Source organism: Eleutherodactylus coqui, chromosome 2 (genome assembly GCF_035609145.1).
Source record: "Eleutherodactylus coqui strain aEleCoq1 chromosome 2, aEleCoq1.hap1, whole genome shotgun sequence".
In the NCBI taxonomy this organism is placed as follows: Eukaryota; Metazoa; Chordata; class Amphibia; order Anura; family Eleutherodactylidae; genus Eleutherodactylus; species Eleutherodactylus coqui.
The window spans coordinates 73219055-73243144 of NC_089838.1; the positions used below are offsets into that span (position 1 = coordinate 73219055).

Below are 24090 nucleotides of genomic sequence, written 5' to 3' on the forward strand. Positions count from 1 at the left end.
TAGTTCTCTGCACAGTGGTGCATCAAACACCATAGTGCAAGGCAAAGATGGCTAAAAGAGCTTTCAAGTATTGACCAAAGGCATCTAAGTAGTTAAATGATGAAGATTAAAATTATCTCTAATCCTGGTCAATCGAGCAGGGTGTCAGCTGTCACCAAAAGTGATGGTGCGGACGCAGCTCCTGAGCCATTAGTGTGCAGTAACAGTATGACAGCTCATGAGATCTAGATTATTCCCACAAAGAACTACTGCAGCACTGGGTGGGAAGGGGTTAACACTGGAATATCATAAGGTTGCAGTCATGCAGCCAGTGGAGAGCCATAGGTATAGCACAAAAACACCATTAGATCAGAAATGCTGCTCAGTGTGTTTTTCGTAAGGCGATCTGTGGCATAGCTATAGGGGTTGCCATTGTGACTGGGCACCTAAGACGACAGGGTGGTGGGGCACAGGTCCCTTCATCATATGCTGACTATGCCCTTAATGATCAAGCTGTAAGGTCATCTACATCCCATCCCTGCACTCAGCTCTGGTCAGTGCCTGGAATAAACAAGAAGTTACAGCGAGGGTAAAAATGGGTTTGCAGAGCTGAATAACCACTGGACCCCAGTTATACAGCATTAACCCTTCTGCTGCCCACCACCAGGGATCCTTACATTAATCCCTTTGTTGCTGTAGATCACCGGGATTACTGAAATTACCCCCCTCACTGCCCTAGAACACCAGGTATACAAACATTAAACTAGCTTACCAGGGATGCCAACACGGTCAAGCATGCAGACATTGAGGGCTCATTCACACAGGTATTAGCAATTTTTGGTCACATAAATATGCTGTATATTTACAAACCAAAAAAAGGATTCCCTGCGTATTTCAATCAATCTGCCTTTTTTTTAAAATTTATTTATTTATTTTTTTACACACACAAACGCAAGGAATCCCATTGATTTCTTGCATGAATACGCAGAGAATATGCAGGTTTCCTGCGTATTTACAGAAGCGCATCAATTTCATTTGGCTATAAGGATGCATAATATGCAGCATGATAGGACATGCTGAGTTGTTTTCCATGTGACCAAAATATGCGTGAAAGATACGCAGTTGTGAATGAACTCAATGGGCCCTGTCCACTGAGTATTACATGCGTGAAAAATACGCACTTAATATGAAGCATGTTTACGTTCGTGTGAATGAGCACTAACCCTTTCAATTCCCTAGAACACCAAATGAACGGAAACACCCTTTCAGTGCAAAATCGCAAGAAATTCAGACAATAACCTTCACTGCTGTTGAACACCATTTCCCTGGATGTTGTTTAATCATGGATTTAAAGACACTGGGGTGCTGCATATAGAAGGGAATGGCTAGCACCAACCGAAAGCAGGCTCACCTCCGAGACTTGGGCGTTATTCAGGGACAAGTCATTGAACATGGCTTACATAGTGATGCCAAGCCAGGTACTGCCAGACCCCTCGTCCGGAATGGTGATGACCCCACCTAACAGAGATCCAATCAAGATGGTGGAAAGCAGGAGTTTCTCTTTTGTATTTCAACAGATCTGTCAAAAATGGACCATTTCTGTCAGCTTGTTTCTGTTATATTCCGTTTACATCAGTTTTTAACGGATCCGTTTGGTCTTCTTTCATCTTTCTTCTCTTCTGCGCACGCCCTTTTAAAAATGGATCTGTTCAATGGACAATGATAAACAGAACCAAACAGAAAGCTTTCCATTCAGTTCGGTCACCCATTAACAATAATGTAAAAAAATGTAAAAGGTCGCTCTAGTTCACCTTTTTTTTTTTTTAAAGCAGAAAAAAGTGCTACAGTCTGCGCCACTTTTTCCATTACCAAATGTAAAGCGTACAAAATAGAACCAAAGCGAGCAGAACTGAAACTCAAAAATTTTCACTTAAATCAATGCCAGCAAAAAGTAATTTTTTTAAAATGTATTTTGCTGCCCAGCATAAAAAACAAAAATGCTGACGTTGATGATAAACCCTTAAGGGCAACGCACCTGGATACGACCAATATTCCTGGCTGATGAAGGCGTTAGTCCAATGCTGAAATGTGTAGTAATAAAGTTAGTGTGCAAGTAAACCAGCCACATTTGGTCTCTTACCAGCAGCGCCTGTACGCTGCTTTTTTACCTACCTCATTGTCATCAATGTAGAAATGAATATAGACCCCTTTAAGAAAAAACTAAAAAAGCTATCTTTGACCTATTAACAATTTCCTCGTCTTTTCCAAAATTCGCAAGCTAGCGGCACTTAAGATTGGTTAATAACAGGCCAACACAAAAACATTTTTGCCATGACAGTTACATATGGCACTTGACATTTTGCCGTTCCTTCCTTGCCCACATTATAATACAGCCATGTGTGGTTGTAGGGAAAGGGAGGTTAATTTAAAAGCTCCATCAAGAAAGCGATCCCAGACTAATGCGTATCACCAGCACTTTAATTACAAAAGGAGCTTGGCTTTTTCACTTCCTTTGTATGCTCATCTACATATAAAGACTAAGTAAACCAACTCAGAAAATAAACCATAAAACACTCAGGCAGAAAATATACAAACATCCCTAAAACAGGGGTACAGGCTACTTTACTCGACATTTGGAGGTAAAGCGAAAACTCATTTGAAGAAGTTTTTACAAAGCCCTTCGGGATCTTTCACATGGGAGGTCATTGCCCGCAGCTCGGAAGAGAACAAAGTTAAAATGAACCCCGCGCCCCGGGTGTGCGTTGAAAGAAATAAGTTGAAAGTAACAAAAAGTTACTTCGTTAAGGGGTTCGTTGCCAAAGCGAACCTCCTCACAAATCTGCTGTGGTTACAAGTCCTTTCAGACGGCAGCATGCACGCGGGCAAGTCGGATTCCGCATGCGGAACCTGGCCCGGGCAGCAATGATGTCCGCACTACCTGCTTTCGGTTTGCTTCATCTGTACTGTGGATCATCCACACGGCTTGCTGTACAGTGGTCACTGTGCAGGGAAGGGGAGAAGGTGAGCTGTGACATAATCACCTACTATGAATGGTGGATCCTGCGTTCTATATATGTATGTATATAGGTATTACCTTTTATTATAATCTGGCCTGTCATTCTAATGAGATGACCACTGAGAGACTATCTTTACAGAACAGAATGGGTCAGCTTATTATGAAAACGGCAAGGTGGAAAGCAAAGAAATCAATAATTTATCATTTGTTTTAAATATATAGAACAGAAAATTTAAACAAGAAGTAATTTTTTGACAAAACCTTCCTCTTAGGCTACATTCACACGGGAGACCGCGATATAAAGTTGAAAGAGCTTAGCCCGATATCACGCTGGTCAACATTCATTTTACCCCCCGGGATTATTCATGCAAAAACGCTTTGCATCACTTCAGTGAAAACGTGATCCCTTGGTTCTTGTTTCAGCCACGTTGGAGGATCGTCAAGTGTTTACCATTGATTTCAATGGGAACCATCACATTGCACTTGTGTGCACATCACACGGCATGCCATGTGTTTGACTGTCCCATTGAGGCGAGGCATTCGAGGGACGTGAAAAAAAATAGGACATGCAGCAATTTTTTTTTAACTCGCAGCAGCGATAGGAAACCATCGCTCATGTGCATGACTCTATTCAAAAGAATGGAGTTCATATTCGTGCCAGTTTGTGCGTCTCGCAACGCACAGAACTCATTCGTGATCCACGCTCGTGTGCACGTAGCCTTAACGTGCAGCAGAACTTTCTGCATTCAAGAGAATTTCCTCTTGCCAGTCCTCAGATTATCATTAGGTGCAGTCAGTTAGTCCTTCCGTTTATACATATGCAAATCTAAAGGCGCATTAGTATGATAAGGGCTTCTCACGCACTACGAAGACTGAAGTAAATACACATTGTAACTGTCTGTCTAAAATTGTTTGGATGTTTTGAAACCCCTAACTTATCAAACCTATGATTAGGCTGAAAGCATAATTATTGCAGAAAAAGAATAGGCCTTTTTCATTTCCCAGGGTGTGCGGAGTCCATACGGTCTGCCACAGCCCCTAAAATTGCAGTGATAACAAGATTAATATGAAACATCTAACACATTACAGGGTCACATTGTTGAAAAGAAGATCACCCACAGTCGACAATAAAGATACCCTTAATCTTCACTGTATTGAAAATATTAATTTTCAACAGACACTGAAAAATGGAAAAGGATATTTTCATCAGCTTGCTTTATATTCATGAAGATGAGATATGTATAACTTGATCTGCCAGCTACAAATGGAAATTTTTCTTTCACTTTTTTTTTTCTGGGTAGATTTATTTGAAGTCCAATAGTTGTTAGCTATGTAATCTATAAAAGGTTGTCTCCTATTATTCTTATATAGACCTTATCAAAATAAGCCTGTCACATGGTCCCCCTTTATACATCAATTGCTCTATATTCAGGGCATTATGCAAAAATACAAAAAAAGGGCTACCCTGGAATTTCACTTTAGCGTATTGTTCACTTTTTGCCCTGTTTTTAAAGGAATTGTTCTGGGAGAGAAGCAGTTACCCGATTCAGGCAGGGTCCAGAGAAGCTGACTCCTCCTCTTCCTGCCTGGTTCCCAGACTGGGTAACAAGGTGCACGCACCTCTTAATTGTCGGTGATGTTATTGCAGGGTGCTGGCTGACTAGTTCATTTAAATAATCCAGCTCAAGTTTTTGTCTCTGCTCAGCCATGACAGAGAAGGGGATGTCTAAGTTACTAAAATGAGCCGGTCAGCCAACCCCCAACATGCAGAGAGAGAGGAGGAATAATCCCTTTCGGCTGGCCCTGTGCTGAAACGAAAGTGGAGTTGCTGACACCACTGGATTGGGTAAGTTTTTCTCACCCTTTTAACTATTCATGTAATGTATGCTAAATAACCTGCCACAATATTACTTAGTTTAAGTGTAAGTCATAGTTAAATAGCAAGCTTCCCCATAGTTGTTAAAGTGGTTGACACTTCCTGTTCTGAAAACATCGCTTCTGAGATGTCATTTCATTACCATCGAGGCCAGGAATAAAATGATAGGTAATATCTCCATTATAAAGCAGGAGGCAGATAGCATAGGTCCACCACTGTTAATAGGTGATGGTCACAGCCCACCTTCTCCCTGCATACTTCGCAAAGCATGCCCACAACACTCACACATAGATGTAAAGGAGTTGTCTTCTGATGGGGAGGTTTAATGTCCATGTGGCTGCTGTAAAGATCTCCAGGACTTCTTTTCAGGCCTCCTTCACCCAGGCGACAAAGTCGCGCGATATTGTAGCTACAAATCAGATGTCTGTGAAGCCCATGCTTTCCTTAAAGGAGATGTCTCGAGGAAGCAGTGAATTTTTTTTTTTGCCCAGTCCCCCTAATTAAACATACATTACTAATTACCCCTGTAAATTACTTTCCTAGCTGGTTTCTACTTACCGTTCCAGCGTTTCAGCACCTTATAAAACTTTTTCCCAAGATGGCCGCCAGCTCTTTTCGCATCGCTTGCTGTAGCCCGACGTGCGCGCTCCCGAGACGCTACCAGCTGTGTCTCCATGGCAACCAGACGCCCCGCAGCCGCCGACCGGACCCCTGGAGTGAACACCGCCGACCTGTCACCCACCGCCAGGCACAAGGTAACCGGCGCAGTCCCCCCCCCCCCCCATCACAGCCCCCCCGGCCCAGCGACAGCCCCCCCCCCCTGACGCTAGTTCCCCCATCACAGCGGCAGCCCCCCCCGGCCCAGCGCTAGTTCCCCCGGCGCAGCGGCAGCCCCCCCGGCCTAGCGACAGCCTCCCCCATCGCAGCGGCAGCCCCCCTGGCCTAGCGACAGCCCCCCCCCCATCGCAGCGGCAGCCCCCCGGCCTAGCGACAGCCCGGCAGCCCCCCCGGCGCAGCCCGGCGCAGCGGCAGCCCCCCCCCCCCGGCCCATCACTTACCGGGACAGCTGGGCGGCTTCTCCGGACAGCTCGGCAGCTCTGCACCTTCCTCTAACAGAGGAAGGTACAGAATGGCCGCTCCAGCGCGCTCCCGAGCAGTGACAGCTCGTCTGCGCATGCGCAGAAGAGCTGTAGCGGGGAGCACACTGAAGCGGCTCGTGCTGAATGGAGAAGACCGGACTGCGCAAGCGCGTCTAAAAAAGCAAGCTGCCGGCGAATTTAGACGGAACCATGGAGACGAGGACACTAGCAACGGAGCAGGTAAGTGGAATAACTTCTGTATGGCTCATATTTAATGCACGATGTATATTACAAAGTGCATTAATATGGCCATACGGAAGTGTATAACCCCACTTGGTTTCGCGAGACCACCCCTTTAACACATGTGATGTTTTGTAGCATGCAACAACCCGACATGAAAACCTCGTTGGTCAGGTGATGTGTCCGCGACACGTGAGGTTTTGTAGCCCATGTTTCCCTATGAAGCCTCTCTGTTGCATCGTATCACACAAAAACGTAATTTTTGTGCAATGCAATGAAACTTTGACAGCAGAAAATCCTACTGTAAAAGCCCTAACTAAAGCCCTAGATGAAGTAAAAAAAAAAACCACATACATCACCTAAGAAGCACTGTCAGCCTGGCCGCATCTTCTTCCCCAGATCCACAGCACAGGAAGCGCTGGCTGTGATTCGCTCATGCTTAGCCAATCAGAGCCAGTGCTCGATGAATGGCTGTGATTGGCTAAGTGTCAGCCAATCGCAGCCAGCGCTTCCGGGAGGTGGGCTTTTTCAAAACCCCAGCCAGAAGAGATGAAGACGACAAGTGCCAGGGACCCAGGGAGGAGCAGCAGCGGGGCTCCATACAGCGCTTCTAGGTAATGTATGCTTTTTTTTTTTTTATGCCTTTTTATGGCCTATATTTCAAGACCCGCCCCTCAAAAAATCCTTGCATGTGATGCTACAACTTTGCGTGACTTGGGAGCGCTACATAATTGGGGTATTGCCGTGAGAGGACGCAGCAATATCGCACAGACTAGCGATGTGCACACACAACAGAGTGCTATAATAGCAGGAGAGAGAGATTGTATCTGTAGATCTGTCAGCTGTGAGTGTGCAAGGGCAGCCTATGAACACAGCCCCTCCACACACTTAAGAAAATGTCCCAGCATCTTTGTTCCTACAGAAGCTACCTAATAGGCAGTGAATTGCAGAGAGGCTTGAAGAGAGACCCTTATGGCCCTTTAGAGGAGTCGATTATCATTTAAACGAGCTAGTGATGTCATCGTTATCTAATTTGCTCTTGTGCAGCCTTTTTAAACAGAAGATGCATCGTTGGCTCATTCAAACAAGAATCGCTCAGTCTTCCATATTTACTGTATAAGTGAATGCGAGGGACCGAACGATGAGTGAACAAACCAACTATGGCTTTTATGCTTGCATGAAATGAACGACAAACAAAAAGTCAATGATTATCCATCAGGCAGGCTCGTGTTTAGGACGATTTTCACTTTTGCTCGTTTCAACGATAATCGCTCTGTCTGGAAGGTCCCTAAGTGGCAGCTACTTCAGAATTGACATACAGGGTTAAGTAACATTTTTAATTAAAGTGACTCATTGCGAGATTAAGGAGGCAAACATGTTAGTTGAGCATAAGTTGTCTGATTGTTAGCGCCTCTTTAAAGTTAACTATAGTAAACGCTTACTAAATCATAATATATGTACAGATTTTTTTTTTTTTTTGGTGGCACATTACCTAACTTTCTGAAGATTCCTGCCAGTCGATCATAAGTTGCAGCTTTAAATTTATTCTTTAGCAGCCAATTCAGCCAGTATGTGTTCACACTTGCAAAATCAATGTCCATTTTATCTCTGTTGTGTTATGCCTAAATGACACACATCAGATACCGTGGCATAGTGTTCTCTAAATAAAGAATGCAGTAGCACGCTGCGAACAGCTCAGATAAACCGGAAAACAAGCACCAATAGAAGCTGCTGCTGTGTATCCCCGTTTGCCTCCCTTATCATAATTGTTACAGCCAAAAGAAAAAGACGACTCCTTAAGACAATGCATACTGAACTGATTCACCGCGTGATACAGAAGACGGTGTTTACTATCTGAAATTGCTTTTCCACAAATATAAAGATACCCTATTATTTGCATCAGCACAAAGCAACAGAGGGAAGCCATCCCTTATTTGGTCATACAAGGAGGGAGGCATCACATTAGAAGATCCGTGCCAGAGGAAATAATGAATACATACAGTTTACATATCATTGGACGGTGGCTCGTCCTATAGCGAGCGGTGACGGAGAAAATTTTTTTTTTTTACACTTAAGTATATAAGAAAACACAGAAGAAATGGAACCTGTTTGCGTTTTCTCTTTTTGTTACCCAATATTCAACTGCTCTATGGGTCGGTATATTAACCCCTCAGTGACTGCTGTTAAAAAAAATATATATATGTGCAATTGCTAACGGGCTTTATTCAGATGCAGCACCTTTTTACGGTGTTGCATTAAAATACCAGCATGGGTCTCCCGTGCCGGTAGAAAGGGGGCATGGCTGTCCGACGACAACCCGAAACTGATGATTCCCACTGTTTAAACCTTAAAGGGGTTGTCCTGCGCCGAAATGGTTTTTTTTTAAATTCAATTGGCCCCCCGTTCGGCGCAAGACAAACCCAATGCATGGGTTAAAAAAAAACAAAACGTTTAGTACTTACCCGAATCCCCACGCTGCGGCGACTTCTTACTTACCTTACCAAGATGGCCGCTGGGATCTTCACCCACGATGCACCGCGGGTCTTCTCCCATGGTGCACTGTGGGCTCTGTGCGGTCCATTGCCGATTCCAGCCTCCTGATTGGCTGGAATCGCCACACATGACGGGGCGGAGCTTTCAGGACCAGCTCTCCGGCACGAGCGGCCCCATTCACCAGGGAGAAGACCGGACTGCGCAAGCGCGTCTAATCGGGCGATTAGACGCTGAAATTAGACGGCACCATGGAGACGAGGACGCTAGCAACGGAACAGGTAAGTGAATAACTTCTGTATGGCTCATAATTAATGCACGATGTATATTACAAAGTGCATTAATATGGCCATACAGAAGTGTATAACCCCACTTGCTTTCGCGGGACAACCCCTTTAACATGCTGCACTCATTGCAACCCTGGCACGTAAAAGGTTGGCAGAGGGAGGGGTTTGGGGACCAGACAGGTTGCTATGGCACCCATAGGCTTGAAGATGTATCCAGGTCTGCCATCTACAGTGGTCTATGAGACTGAGGATCTAGCTGAGCTGCATAGGCAACATATTGTTATACAAAAGTATAGCGGCGTATTATAAGGGCTCCTGCCTTGCGTTTTTGTAGCGTGTTTTTTTCATGCAATATCGCTGCGTTTTTTTCCCGGGATTGTCAATGGGACTTTCTAATGTTAAAAACGCATCACAAGTTTGTGCTTTGCAATTTTTGTGCGATGAGTTTTTAACATTAGAAAGTCCCATTGACAATCGTGTGAAAAACAAATATGCAAGTGTGCAGGAGCCCCAAGAAGGATCCAAGGATAGTGCTATTCAGGTCCCCTAGTGGGATAAAAAAAAAAAAGTTTTAAAAAAGTGCAAAAAATAAATAAATTGTAAGATAGAAAAAAAAAAATTTGAAAAAAAACCCTCAAAACGCCATCATTCCTCCTTCGAGTGAGTGCTCGCTGTGGACAAAAGCAAGGTGAATATAGCTAATTTTATATATCTCGTCTCTCCCAAAAATGCAATACAAAGCAATAAAAAAGTCTTATTCATCACCAAATGGAACCAAAAAAAGTACAATTCCTTCCACAAAAAAACTAAAGAATTCTAACAGCATCAACGGAAAGATGCCTAGAAGGTGGCAGAAATGGGTATTAGTAGTTAGTGCCCATTCAGTTTTAAGAAAGGTATACTGGCGATACTAATAATTTATCTTCTAGACTGGAATTACAATTCCTCTTATTGTACTATTATAATGCAGGTATCTTTACAATGATTGGCACAACACCCTACAGAGGAATTGTGTATATTTTCAGTGCAAATTCATAACGAAAATCTGGAACAAAGTGCGGTCACCAAGGAAGTGGATTTTGCTTCTGCAAAGTTTAACACAGACGTTGCAGATTTTATCACTGCTGAACAAGGGGGAAAATCAGAGTAAAATTCACAATAAAATCTGTTTGCAACCGTAAAAATAACAATAACAGGTTAAGGGCAATTTCCCATAGCCGTTGGAATCTCCCGTCAGGTTCAGTCGCAGATCTGGCTATAAAGACCAGAAGAAAAAGGATTGCAAAAGCCGAGCAGCTGGTCAGAAAGTGGGCAGACGCCATTATAGTCAATGGGGTCCACTCGGCTGTGTTTGATTCCGTCCACAGACTGAGCCGTTCGGCTGCGGGGAATCCCACTTTTCTACTCCCAAACAGAACATGAAAGGGGAATCCCCAGCATAAGTGTGAAAGCACCCTAACATCACATGAAAATTTACCAGTATTTGCAGGAGACTTCTACAGTGGATTTTTTTCTGTGTGCGCACTTCTTGTAATGGTTCCCAAGTTTTATCCTTCCAATGCGGTTGTTCTAACACTTTCAATTCCATTCTTTTGAATGAGGTCATACACACGAGCAATGTTTTCCCTCACAGCGATGCGTGAGGAAAAAAAATCATGGCATGATCTGTTTTTTCGCGTCCCTTGGAACACATCGCCCATTGAGTTCAATTGAACCTTAAACACATTGCATAGCTTTCGTATTCCATGCAATGTGAAAGCGAGGTTTCCCATTGAATTCATGAAAAACACTTCCGATCCTCTATTGCGCGTGAAACAAGGATCTTCCGCCTAAATTGCCCCTCGCATCCGCAGGTAAAACATATGTTGACAAGCGCAATATTGGTCCAACGATCGCCCATGTGCAAGTAGCCTTACACTGCATTCTACATGTACCCTAACACATCCATGTCCCTTATTCTGCCCACTAGCTTTGTTTAATAAATGCCCTTATTAAAGGATATTCAAATCTTTTGCCTGGTGACAGATTCCTTATAATTAAAGGCAATGTTAATAAGGTTAATGTTTACGTTGGCAGTTCTATCAAGTTTGAACTAGAGTAAGGGCCCATACTTATAATGAAATGCACATCTCTAGTCACCAGGGATTCGAACAAATGGGCAGAATTACTGCTTTGGAATCCCTACAATTAGTTTGCCTACGGTACAATTATACAATCAGCCACAACAGGTAGAATATCCGGCTTGCCACGTGTTATCAAGTATATAGAATCAGAAATATTTTCAAGATGACCCTTAAAGGGGTTTTCCAAGTCTTAAAAAATAATGATCTTTCCACAGGATAGGTAATCAATAGCTGTATAGATCAGGAAGCGATAGCTCCGTACTCTGTGAGGTAGACCATCATGGCATTGTGACTAGAGATGAGCGAACTTACTCGGGAAAAGCACTACTCGCTCGAGTAATTGGCTTTATCCGAGTATCGCTGTGCTCGGGTCTGAAGATTCGGGTGCCGCTGCGGCTGACAGGTGAGTCGCAGCGGGGAGCAGGGGAGAGCGGGCGGGAGAGAGGGAGAGAAAGATCTCCCCTCCGTTCCTCCCCGCTCTCCCCTGCAGCTCCCCGCTCCGTGCCGGCACCCGAATCTTCAGGGACGAGCACAGCGATACTCGGATAAAGCAAATTACTCGAGCGAGTAGTGCTTTTCCGAGTACGCTCGCTCATCTCTAATTGTGACCCTTTGCAAAGGCCATCAATTTTAAAAACCTGAAAAAACCCTCTAAAAGGGGTACTCTCATGACCCCCCCCCCACCCAACAATTACGTTAAAATTAAAAAAACAACCCAAAAGGTCACTTTTTTTATTGTAGATTTTAAATTTAATGTCTCAGGTAAATGTGTTTAATGCAGAACACAGTTGTCTCAAGTGCATTTTTAACCCCTTAGTAAGGTTACTAATTTGAGACCCGGTAAATTGTATCCCCTTTGGTGTTACAGTGGTCATAACTTATTATTTCTTCATCACTGTAGCTGTAAGACACCTTTTACTTTGTGGGACAAGTTCTAGTTTTTATAAGAACCAATTTCAGGTACATATAATATATTGAAAAACCTTTTTTTTTGTGGGGGGCAATGGGGGAAAAAAAAAAAACAAAAAAAAACGCTATTTCACCACAATTTATTTCTATGGCATTCACAGTGTGGTATAAAAGTTATATTGCCTTTTTTTTATGAGGCATTACAATTATGACCACATCAAATTTATTGAGTTTTTTTTTTACTAGTTTTATGCAATATACACCCTTTTTTTCTTTTTTTACAAAAAGACTGTGTAGTGTGATGTTACAGGACCAGAAAATTTTTATTTTTCAGCTCACAAAGCTGTATCTGGCCTGTTTTTGGTTGGGCAACCTGTATTTTTTTATTGGTACCATTTTAAAGTATATACCATTTTTAAAATCTTAATTTATTCCTGTTTAGAGGAAGCGAGGTGATCAGAAAACAGCCAATTTAAATTTTTTAAATGGAATTTTCCACGTCTGATAATGATGTAATATTTTATAGTATGGGTTGTTCTGAATATGGCAATACCAATTATGTGTACAATTATTTTTGCTCTTCATTTTTTCAATATCTGAAGCCTTGTGTGAGGGGAAGAAAATATTTTTTTTTTCTGTAAAATCATTTAGATGCCACAATCAGCAATGACTGCAGCATCTGCAGTGTTAAACGATGTAAAGAAAGGATTAGATGAGCAAGCCACGCCTTTCCTGGGAAAAATCCCATACATGACAATCAGAGAGCGAATATGTCAGTCCTTCCCTGGGATAGGGAGATATACAGAAGGATCACAGATCTTCTCTGTTGCCACTCGTTACAAAGTTCACTTGTTAGTTAAAACAACCAAGTTGATCCTCGCTAATCTTGTTTTTAATATTTTATGCAAGTGAAACAGAATGCGAGTTTTACACCAACTAGCCGAAACACAAACCTTCCAAACAATTGTGCAGCCATACAAAACATGAACATGTTTCACTCACATAAAACATCTTTAAGTTGGCCATACACATTAAAAAAAATATTGATCGAACCTGCAGATTTTGGCAGACCATCTAATGTGTAAAATTTCAGGCCATCCCAACTCATTCGCAATAGCAGATGTTGGGTGAGATAAGGAACAGACAGATTCCAACTGCCTGATCCTTTTATTTTCAGGACACAAGCTGTTACCAGGTATCTAGCAGTGGCTTTCTCCTCTCACTATATAAAGACACAGGCACACTCAGCCAAGTTGAGCATGTGTGTACAGGGGCATTTGTACTAATGAGCATTTGGCAGACAGCTTTGTCAAAAGTATAGCTAGCCTTAGGCTATTCACTGTTTTCTAGCCAAGCTTTGAGATAGTATTACATGATACTTTCGTTATTCCTGTACAAAAATTGTCACACTAAAGGCATTGATGTTACAGAAGTTAACTAGGATTTGCCATTAACGTCTGGTAGTCCAGCCACTGTGACCACCGCTAGTTCCCAGAACAAATGCAATACCCTTTTGCCTATAATAGCTTTGGTGAAAAACATTGATGATACAATCCCTATATTAGCAGTACATTAAATTGCCATAGGTTTTATAAGCCGATTCATTATTCTAGTGACCAGTCAATGAGATCTGATGTCAGAGTGACATCAATAAAAAACAGTCTACAAGTTTAGAGGTCATCAGCCAATCTTTAGATGCAATGGATATCAGGCTACATTTCAAAAGGTCAGCCAGCTTTCCAATTTTGAACAGAAAGAGTGCCATTCATTAAAGACCATCAAATTGTAAAGACATGCCTCAATTTTTAGAAAAAAAATAGCTATTAGCAATACATTACATATAGAGGAAAAACAGAGATGCAACTAAAGTAGGTTATTTATTATCAAGGTTGAAAACTAGAAATGTATAGTAACCCATCTGGTATGGGTCACTGCACTTCATTAAGGAATAACCACGGTTCTCAACTATGTTGTGTCAATATTCCCACCCACAGATTTTTACCGCTCACCAACTATCAATACTTCTCAGAAAGCTCGTGAAAGGCTTTCATTTGTTGTGCTATCAGCGGTTACTGAGGCGGATTTATTGTCTGCTATAGCTGTACTTGTAGAAGACACCTTGCAATGTAAGGTCAACAGCACAAAATGAAATAAAGGCTAATGGCTTCAGTCCATTGTCTACTGCCCCTATTCGAACGTGTCATATTAATATGTTGAGTGAAACGGTGTTTGTTAACAGATGTCAATGTGCAGATTAAGTACTCTTCAGAGCAACCAGTGAGATTAACGCGATGATGTTGATTTGAATGTGATTTGGTTCATCTTTTCTTTTTTACATAAACAATGGTAATGACTAAAACAGGTAAAACGTGCTTTCTAAAGTAGAGTGCTTACATTAAGTGTAAAGAGAAAACTACAGTTTCAAGGACACGATCATACCATGGAAGCAAAAGCCATTTTCCTAAGAGAATGCTCACCATCACGTATAGTGTTTACAAGTAGGGTACAAGTGACAGTAAATTGTATGATCCAACAACTCCTTAACAGAAGCACACAGAGTGCTCTGGGCTCCTGCAGTCAAAACGTGAAATGTTCTGATGATTGACCGGATGAGTGTCAACAACTGTCAGGATAGCAGATCATTCTAAGCAGAAAGTTTGCAACTTCTGACTCAAGTCAATCACTGGACTGCTATTTTTTATCCCATTAAAAAATAATGGCACATAGCATGAGTAGAGTAGGACTCCTAAAACTGGTTGAATAAAGTAGAGTAGGGGCTCGGGACTGTATGTGAACTTTATTTTTTTTTTATTACCAATATATTGATTTATACATCAGTATTTCCATTGTACCATGTGAGCTCTGTACGGTTCAAGGTGCTCTTGATGTTTAAAAAGAAAAAGGATATCCCACAGGTTCAGCATATATGATCATCGGAGAAAGAACTGTGAAATTTATTGGAGCACCAAACACTTTTGGCTGTGTGGCTGCAACATTAAAGGGATCTTGTCACCATGTAAGAATGCTATAAAGTAAGTTATTCTGCTTATAGGACAGGTTCCGAGGAGTCCAGGGATGAAGTTTTTATACTCACCTAGCTCCCCATTCCCGAACGGTCACCCATGGGAAACTATTAGTCCTTCCTTTATACCTTTTTATTTCCATATCTTATCTACTTCTGGCTTTGGCTCAAAAAACTGCATTAGAAATTGACACAAAAATATAGACTATTAATAAAGCCTGAATGCTCCTCCAAGCATTCGCTTGCCTAACCATTGGACTGTGTAAAAAGACCAACAATCAGCTGACGAACAAGCAAACACTCATTTGTTGGCTGATTCGTCAGTGTAAACAAGCATGAAGGTGAAATTTATTATTATATATATATATTATATATATATATATATACACACACACACACACACACACACACACACACACACACACACACATATATATATTGTGACCATCTAAACGCACAAGACCTAGTAAAGCAGCTTATAAAAATCAGTCCAATGCCTGTGAGGTAAAAACACATAACTGGTTAGGTAAATATAAGTTTTGGAGAGACATAGGATTGTGTACACACTGACTGCAGATCTGAGACCTGTGTAAATGCAGGAAAGCTGAGCCAGTGAAGACAGACCCTCCTGCACAGCTAAACACACACAAACAGAATAAAAGAAAAAGTGAAAAAATATCAGTTTAAGTTGCTATGAATAGTCCTGGTGTGCAAGGATGCCCCTCCTGGATCTGACAATTTGGGCCATCAGTTTTAAAGCCTTCATAGAACCACACCTATGCTGGCCTTCTTTTTACATCAATAGGCATTCTGAGCATCTACTTAGATCATGTGAATTAACATTTTGTCCATATTTCTCCAGGAGGGGCTCCAATAGGAGAGCCATAGCTATCATGTTTCATATCATGAATCCCCCTATGCATGGATATTAAGCATGATATGCGACCGATGACTGTCTATGCATTTAGGTCATTTTGTAAATTCTAGTGGTCTCACAGCAGCCAGTGTGACTTCATCAGGTCTGCGGTACCCTCACGGTTCAGAAAATATAACCACTGTTGGGCTTGGACCTTCAGATGACCAATAATCCCAATTATAAATTTCTCCTCTGATAAATACATTATCAAGGCTAGGTGCCATAGTATCTGGTTGTAGTTCACTGGACACAGGATGAAGGACAAACGGTTGGGGGAATGAAGCAACTGACATCCCCTTGACATTAAGTAACTTCATTAAAATCACATCAAAGGGATTCCTTGCTAGTCCCAGGAACACATGCTGCATCAGAGACGCCCCTTCTCTAGTGCAGATGTGTTAGAGAGGAAATGAATATTGTTGAGTTCAACCCAGCTTCCCTTAGACCAGAAAGGTGGAAGACTGACACAGAAAAGATGGGTGACAATCTACCAGTATCATTATACCACAGTTCTAACCTCCCAATTACCAGAGAAGCTGAATGCCTAACAACAAGCAGTGGATTGAAGAGGCTGCACTGCACACTTAAGTAACAGAGGTAAAACAAAAACATTTTTAATGAAAGTATATTCCAAAATTGATGAGACATGTACAGGCAACTAAATAGGCATGGGTTGCCTCAAACATTAGGTATGCTTAAAGTAACAGGTCATCAATGGATAACCTTTTGGCAAATTTAATCAATGAACAGAACACCTCAAATGTAGGCTGCAGTTTTTTGGTAATAAAGTAGTTGTACAAAATGATCCCAGAACTCTTCTATAGAAAACAGGAACAGCCATACCACATATTAAAAAACCTTCACAAACATGTTTGTACAAGGAGAAAACACCAAGCATGTTGTGCTTTTAAAATGCACCAAAATGTAAAGAATTTTTTGCTTTCCGATCATCTCCACATTTATGTACCGTATTTGTGAACCTGCCTTTAAAAACTTTTACAATCGAGCATCATCAGATGGGCATATCGTTAATATCCACACACTATTCTCTATTCTCTTGACTTAGGTTCAAGCAAAGAAAACCCATTACCGATGAACCAAATAGCCTACACTGTGGTTTGAGCTTGCTCATTACGATATGCAAAATAATCTTAGCAGCTTCTCAAGAACTACCTGGAATAAAACGAACAAGGTCAACGTCGTTAGCATATTAAATCAATGTGACCCTTTCATATTTTTTTTCTTTTAACATGGATGTTTTCCTGTCTGTCATTCAGCATCACCGACATAAGACAGAATATGTAAAAAGGTATAGAAAGAAAAACTGCTGCACTAGTCTTCCTGTTCATGGTAATGGGGACCAGCAATGCACACATGAATATGAAGTAACCGAAAACCCTCAGCCTGTGGAGGGGAAAGAAAGAGGTAAATATCACCAACAATGATACTAGTTTGACAGTTCAGGTTTAAATTGTCAATTAAAAGAAACCCTGGAATCCTGCATGAATAGTGAAATGTGACTAGCACCGCGTTTCATAATAATAATATGAATAAAAAAGGTCCAAGCGACCGGTAATGAGAGAAACGTAATTTATATGGCTTTTACAAATTGATGTTTTTGTCTTTAACGAGCATGGAAAAATGTGAATGCGTTCCTGCAGCATTTATTATTATAAAGGGAACATTTAGGCCCAGGTAAGTATTGTTATGTTTCTTGACAGTATGGACCGCATTTCCCTTATTTTTTTTTATTTCTTGCCTAATTGCTCATTAAATTCAACCATGCAAGGCCTGTTTTCTTCTGCTGTTTATTTTCTCTCCCTCTGGCATTCAGATTTGCTGGCAGCTCGTACTTTGAGGTATCTTCAACCACAGATCATATTTTGAAGCTGCTTTCTTGAATGAGACATTAGTTCTGTTCTGTCCTATTAGATCCTCTTTTCTCTGTGTTTTCGGCATCTAAAATCTATTCAATGAATTACAATGCCTTTTTCTCCGGTAATAAAGTAAGGGAGGATGTCATTCTGTCAGTGGATTCCAGATGCTTATGTTATGCAATTATTCTGAGTAAACACCTGGTATGGCAATAGGTGTTGGATACATCAATGCTCTGACCAAGACAGGAAGGCATTTAGATATATCAATAACAAGGACTCTATGAAATACACAGAAATTGCTTTTAATTCAATCTGAGCATATTTCAAAAGAGTAAAGAGAGGCTTGTTTAGGCTACAGAAGATAAAGTAGGCTTGTGTGGGGCTTGATGTTAAATTGCCTCGAAAAGTTAAAGTTGGGTATGTAGCCGATCTTGAGGGAAATACTTTCCGCAGTCTTTCAGCTGGCTGAAAATGAATGAGGTATTGCAGCGAGGGAGACACAAACAAACAAGCAGAAGCAAAAAGAATATAAATTGTAGGTAAATAAAGTCCAGCTGACTTAAGCTTGAAATAGTTCTGGTGTGAGGAGGACCTCGGAGCCGCGGAGGCAATTTGAATATTGCTTAAAAACCACTAAGCAGCTATCCACTTCCGCAATACTCGGCATTATGGCAAGGCATGTTTACACAAACTTTGTGTTTCCTGTCTATTTGCATCTAAAATACCTTTATTATGGAGAATCAAATTAGGACAATTTTAAGCCACCTGAATGAAGTAGCTTGGCTAGAAATAATATATTTCTTACTGTAAGTGCAGAGCAGTATTTGGCACAGTATGTAGTGGGGATGCAAGGGCTTTTTATTAGTCAGATTACAAGGTCCCCATTTTTGGATGGTCTAACACTGAGCTAACTGATATTTTCATTCACTTTCTATAGCATTATTTACTAAGTCACCATGATTAGAAGATGAAATAAAAAAGGTTGCAACGAACGAGCTTAACCCTTTGCAATCCAATTTTGGATTCAGGGTTTCCTAGGGGGCTTTCTCTTTCTGCTATTATACAATGGCGCCATCTGCTGGCTAGAGCCAGTACTGCGGTATGAAATGCTGGAGAGGCGCCCGACAACAGAGCGGCCAGTAATCTACAGTAAGAATACCCTGCTGGACATCTTCCGACATCGGAGCTGTACAGCCTTCAATCAGAATGTCTTCAGACGTCAGACAGTGGATTGGAAAGGGTTAAAGTCAAATGAAAATCGATTTACTGTGATGTGATGGGAGGGGCTTCTTTTTGCGTTATGGCATACACAACCGGTATCTCCTATACCTGTAGTAAGCCGCCCTGTCACATGATCAGGGGGGATGTTGCCTGCTACTGAATAATACACGTTATCAGAGTTTCCCATGTCTGTGGCAGCATCCATGATCGCTACATGAGTAAAAGCAGTAGTTGGTGAGATAAACATTCAATTATATGATTAACTATGGACACGCTATATGAGGCATATGCTTATCTATTAAATTGATGGGCTGGATCTTCTACTCATGACATGATTAGTATGCAGTCATGGGATAGCGTTTAGATCTCTATGACAACCCCCACTATGATGAGGGGGAGGAGAGGGATGCTCATCTGATTGGGTCTCTGGACCGGGATTTCTTGGTGGGAAGGTTCTAACAGGATTATTTAAGACTTGAGCTATGAGGAGATAAGTGAGTCATATGCTGCTAGTCCACCATCAGGGCTAGCAGCTCTACTACATCTCTCTCCATTTTGTTTTATTTTGTCTTTTCACCTAACGTGAAGTAATTGGACTCTGGTTAGCTAGGCAGGGAGTCTGGTGTATTTCCTTCAGATAGTACTGTCAGAAAGAAAAAAAAAAGAGAAAAAACACACAATTATGTGGGTTTGTCCTATACCTTATGCAAACTAGAGGATTTTTGTGATTTACATCTTTGTGATAGCGGTCCCATTTTTTGATAGCCCCGTGCTGAGGTCTCTGGTAGCTTATGTTCCTGATGAATTGTATAAACAAGGAAACACGTTAATCTGCCAATTTAGAGAACCAGTCCTTAGCGGATTTAACAATTTACGCATCAGAATTAAATATACTAGAGGATACATTAGCCTATGCATTAGTGAGGACCTAGAGAATGATGCTCTAGGAAGCTCATTCTAGTTTAGACGAGTGACAGTGTACCTACCATCTTCTTTATGTACTGCCCTTGTTGGCGGGTATGTTATCCAATCGGGTCTTCCATAGTATTAACTATCCCTATGTTGGGGGGGGTTCTACACTTCTCATTACCTAGGGTTAGATTTCTACAAATCTTATAGGTTTGTCTTTAGTCCTGGAGTGTTTACAATATTCAATTAATAATGTTATGTTTTTAGCTCGGGGTCTTTACCTCTGAAATGAAAATCGAGATTTGGGCACAGGATTTAAAACCCTAGCTCCGTAGTCTTCAACAAGGCAGATTGTATTCTCAACAAGCACTGCATGTGAGGGTTATCAATAAGGGGGCCTGGGGAACTATGTACACTTTTCAAGAGTGTCTTGCATTTCCTGATATGAAACTCTTGGAACCTGAGCGGCAGCTTTGACGTGCCTTAATCATGCTTCATTTTTTGGAAATCTAACTACTGTCATCGGACATTGATATCTATGTAAGAACCTCTAGCAACATTACTTGTGAAGATTAAAATCTTAAAAAAAACAACATTTCAGTTGCCTTTAAAGGTATCTGGAGAAATTGACATGAAACACATTGATACATTTTTCCAAAGCGCTTAAGACGAAGGTTTAAAAGAGAGCATTGTATCTCAAGAGTTCCCCTCAGTCAGTTAGCAGCTCTGAAAAGGATCATCCTCCTGCATCATGCAATCCTTCTGAGACCCGCTGACTGGCTGAAAGGGATGATGTGAATTTTTATCCACCCTGTTTGGCACTTGGGGGATGGTGTTGAGTGGGTGTATCCACTGTTATAACTCTATTAGGGCATTGTACTAGTGTCTCATAGTGGCAGCTCACAGAAATTCCAAGAGAACAATAAATTGGTCTTGCTTGGAGTAAATCTATTATCTCTCGGCTTGACCAGTCAAATGCCAATGACGTGTTGAGAAGCAGAATTGTGATGCTTGTAAGTACATTAACACGGTGACAATCAAGCTAGATGGATAATACAATGATGGCATTCACTAAGCTAATGTCAGGGCTTTATTAAACTGCAGGTGTACATCAGAATGCAACGAGGCCAGCTCATGTATGGTCAAAAGGCATTTTGCATCGCTGTGATGCTTTCTCACCCCCCTACCAACAATAGATCTTCTTTTATTGGAAGATGCATAGCGTTTGTTTCATGATGTGATTAGACAATTTAGGATTAACCCTACAATTGAGAAATTTATTTACAAAGCTTTTCTGCAGAAAATCTTAACATGAAAGCCTAGCGTTAAGTAACTAGCAAGGAACACTCTAAAGATGGTCTAGTGAGCATCAATATAGACCCATTTCAGCGTAGTGTGAAAACATATGGAAAGTGCTACAAGAAAATGAAAAATGGCAAACATCGAGAAAAAGAACCAGATAAGGAGAGAAAAAGTTGAACAAACCTATACCATGAGTCTTAGTGGCCTTTTACACAGGCCAATTATCGGCCTGAGCATTTCTTGAACACATGTTCGCCCAACAATCGGACCATGTAAAAGAAGCGATGATCAGCTGACGAATGAGAAAATGATTGTTGATTAGCTGATCGAGTCATTTAGTGATTGCTGTACGGGGATGAATGACTGGGTTAATCATCGGTCGTGCCCATAGAACACATATGTGTTTATCATGAGTCGTAGCCATAGAGCAGATAATCTGGCCGTGGACATGGAGGTAACGAGCAATGACTGACAAGCTCATGGTCGGTCAGTGGTTGTGAGAACGGGCAGATTACCCACAAGCATTTTACTCCAAACCAACTGCACAGCATTGCAGTCCAGGATGTGCAGTAGTCGAAGACCAACCCAGCAAAGAGAACCTATGTCCCAGATCATTTCTGTTCAACTGTTTAATAGGCAAGATTGTTCTCATCAATCTTGTCTATTAAGCAGTCAGTTTAAAATAATTTTTTTCTTCCTAGTTCTGGCTACTCGTGAAAAAAGAAAAAAAAATTCTGAATCTGAGTGATGTCAGAGTCTAAAATATAGAGAACACAGTTCTTTCAATTTATTACAAATCCAATTTCTGTTGCCAAGTGGGACTGCTCTAACTATGACCCTTATTAAATGTACTGGAAGTAGATCAAAGTATCTCAAAGTTCCCAGTTAATTCCATGAATCAAGGCCACTACCTGCAGATTCCACCCTGACGTCTCTGTCATGTTACCACAATGAGAATTAGAGAGAAAAAAAAACCGTATAAGGTCGTCGTGCACGGGAGCAATGTCAGGGATTGCTGCAGGACCTAAATAGACCACAAGGGAAATGAGTTAGGTGGAAACAGCTGACATGTAAGAGAAGGGGATGAAACAGAACTGCCTTGTGAAAGACGCTACCCCATTTACATTACCAGGATCTTCAACCTACAGGTTACGCAGCTTTTTGCGATCTTCTAAAAACGCAGCTCTGCAGATCAAAGAGCATACAGCATCACCGAGAGAACTACTGCCAGCCTTCAAAATGATTTCAGGTCCCCAAACCAATTTCATCTAATAATTAACTGATCCCCAACTTGAAAAGGTGGAAATGTCCCACGGGGAGAGAATATACAGATCAAAGCCAATGATGCTCCTTTCTAGGATAGCCATCCATCTGACTTCACAGAGCGTGCAGTCACACACAGTTAACCACTAGAGACAAACATCAAACAGATTCTGAAATAACTTGCCAGAGTTACAAGTTCTGCTGGAGGAAAATGGGGAGGATTCTCTGGTTTTTTATTAAAGGTGGAAGTGTAGTCTTTTTAAAACAGCAAGCATTTAATTCTTCCAATCACTGTGAGGTTAATATTCCCCAGCTTACACATGCATACCGCCAGCCCACTACTATCATTGTTTTCTCCTTCTCATTTATCTCCCTAGAGATTTGCACTTTTACATGGTTAGAAACAAAATATCCCGATTATGGAATATTTGACTGGGATAAGCAGAGGTTGCTGGCATATTAGACTGCGCATTAAGAATCAATCATACCAGGCACACTGAGAGGGGAGTTGTGTCAGTCAGCAGTAATCATCATTCGGAGGAGCCGAAAATACAACCATTCCCTCCTTGCCTTTAGATACAGCATCTCAGATCCCATCCCATGCAATAAGATTAAATACTTAACATACCTCCAGCAAAAAGGGGGGGGGAGCCAAATGCAAATGCCGGTCGGACAGCAAGCCTATCACCTCTACTGGACCATCTGCTTATCCGGCTGCATGCAAGATGCAGAACTACTGTGTGAGACGAATGCAAAGCAGTTCAATCCACGTGAATAGTATTAAAACCAATGACTAAGGAAAGTATTGAAAAAAGATCTGTTCTATTTCAGTGGCTCAGTGATCCCCCTTCTGTAATATCCCTGCTGACAGAAAGTGCAGCTGTTTTAAGAGATGCAGTGTTTTGAAGGTCAATGCTCCCGCTAACCCTCTAATTGAATTCAATTTTACCATACCGGGGATGCTCGAACTATGCCAGCCCTTAGCAAAAACAACTCATGTTTTCTTACACTATCTGTGTGATTACGATTCAAGACTGAAGGGGCTGTCTGACAAGTATGCTGACCTTCCTCTTGTCTAAAGCCACAAGTGACTATTTGTGCCTCGCCGGGCATGTCAATGCCTAAAGGGCACACCTATAAAAATTCACATTACCACTGCAATCAAGCTTGTTGAGCTGAAGTGGAGCCTGAAAAAATACAGCCACGCACAAAAAGGGAGAAATATATAGATATAGAGAGAGAGAAAAAGAGTGACTTTGTAGGGATTTTTAGCTGAACGATAAGTTTTTCTGAACTGGATATGTTCAATGCTATAAGCCTTATGCTGCCACCCAATTAAATAGCTCAATGTGTCAAAGCCTGCAGGCCATTATGTTGCTTGAAATGCCAACAGGATAGAACGAGAATATTTAAAACAACGCAACTACTTATGATTGTCTACTTTCAGCGTATAGGTCACAGAGGGAACATTAAACATCAGATACAAGACCATATACCGGGGCAAGTATTCCGCTGCTTCAAGGAAAACTAAAATTTCCTCTCAATGCAACATTAAATTTACATGAGTGGGTTAAATTATTC

General features: G+C 41.4%; 1 protein-coding gene across 8 annotated transcripts in view; it reads right to left on the reverse strand.

Moving 5' to 3' along the window:
- The window catches only part of TENM2 (teneurin transmembrane protein 2), a 1550877-nt gene that overhangs the window by 860529 nt on the left and 666258 nt on the right, over nucleotides 1–24090 (reverse strand). The window lies entirely within an intron of this gene.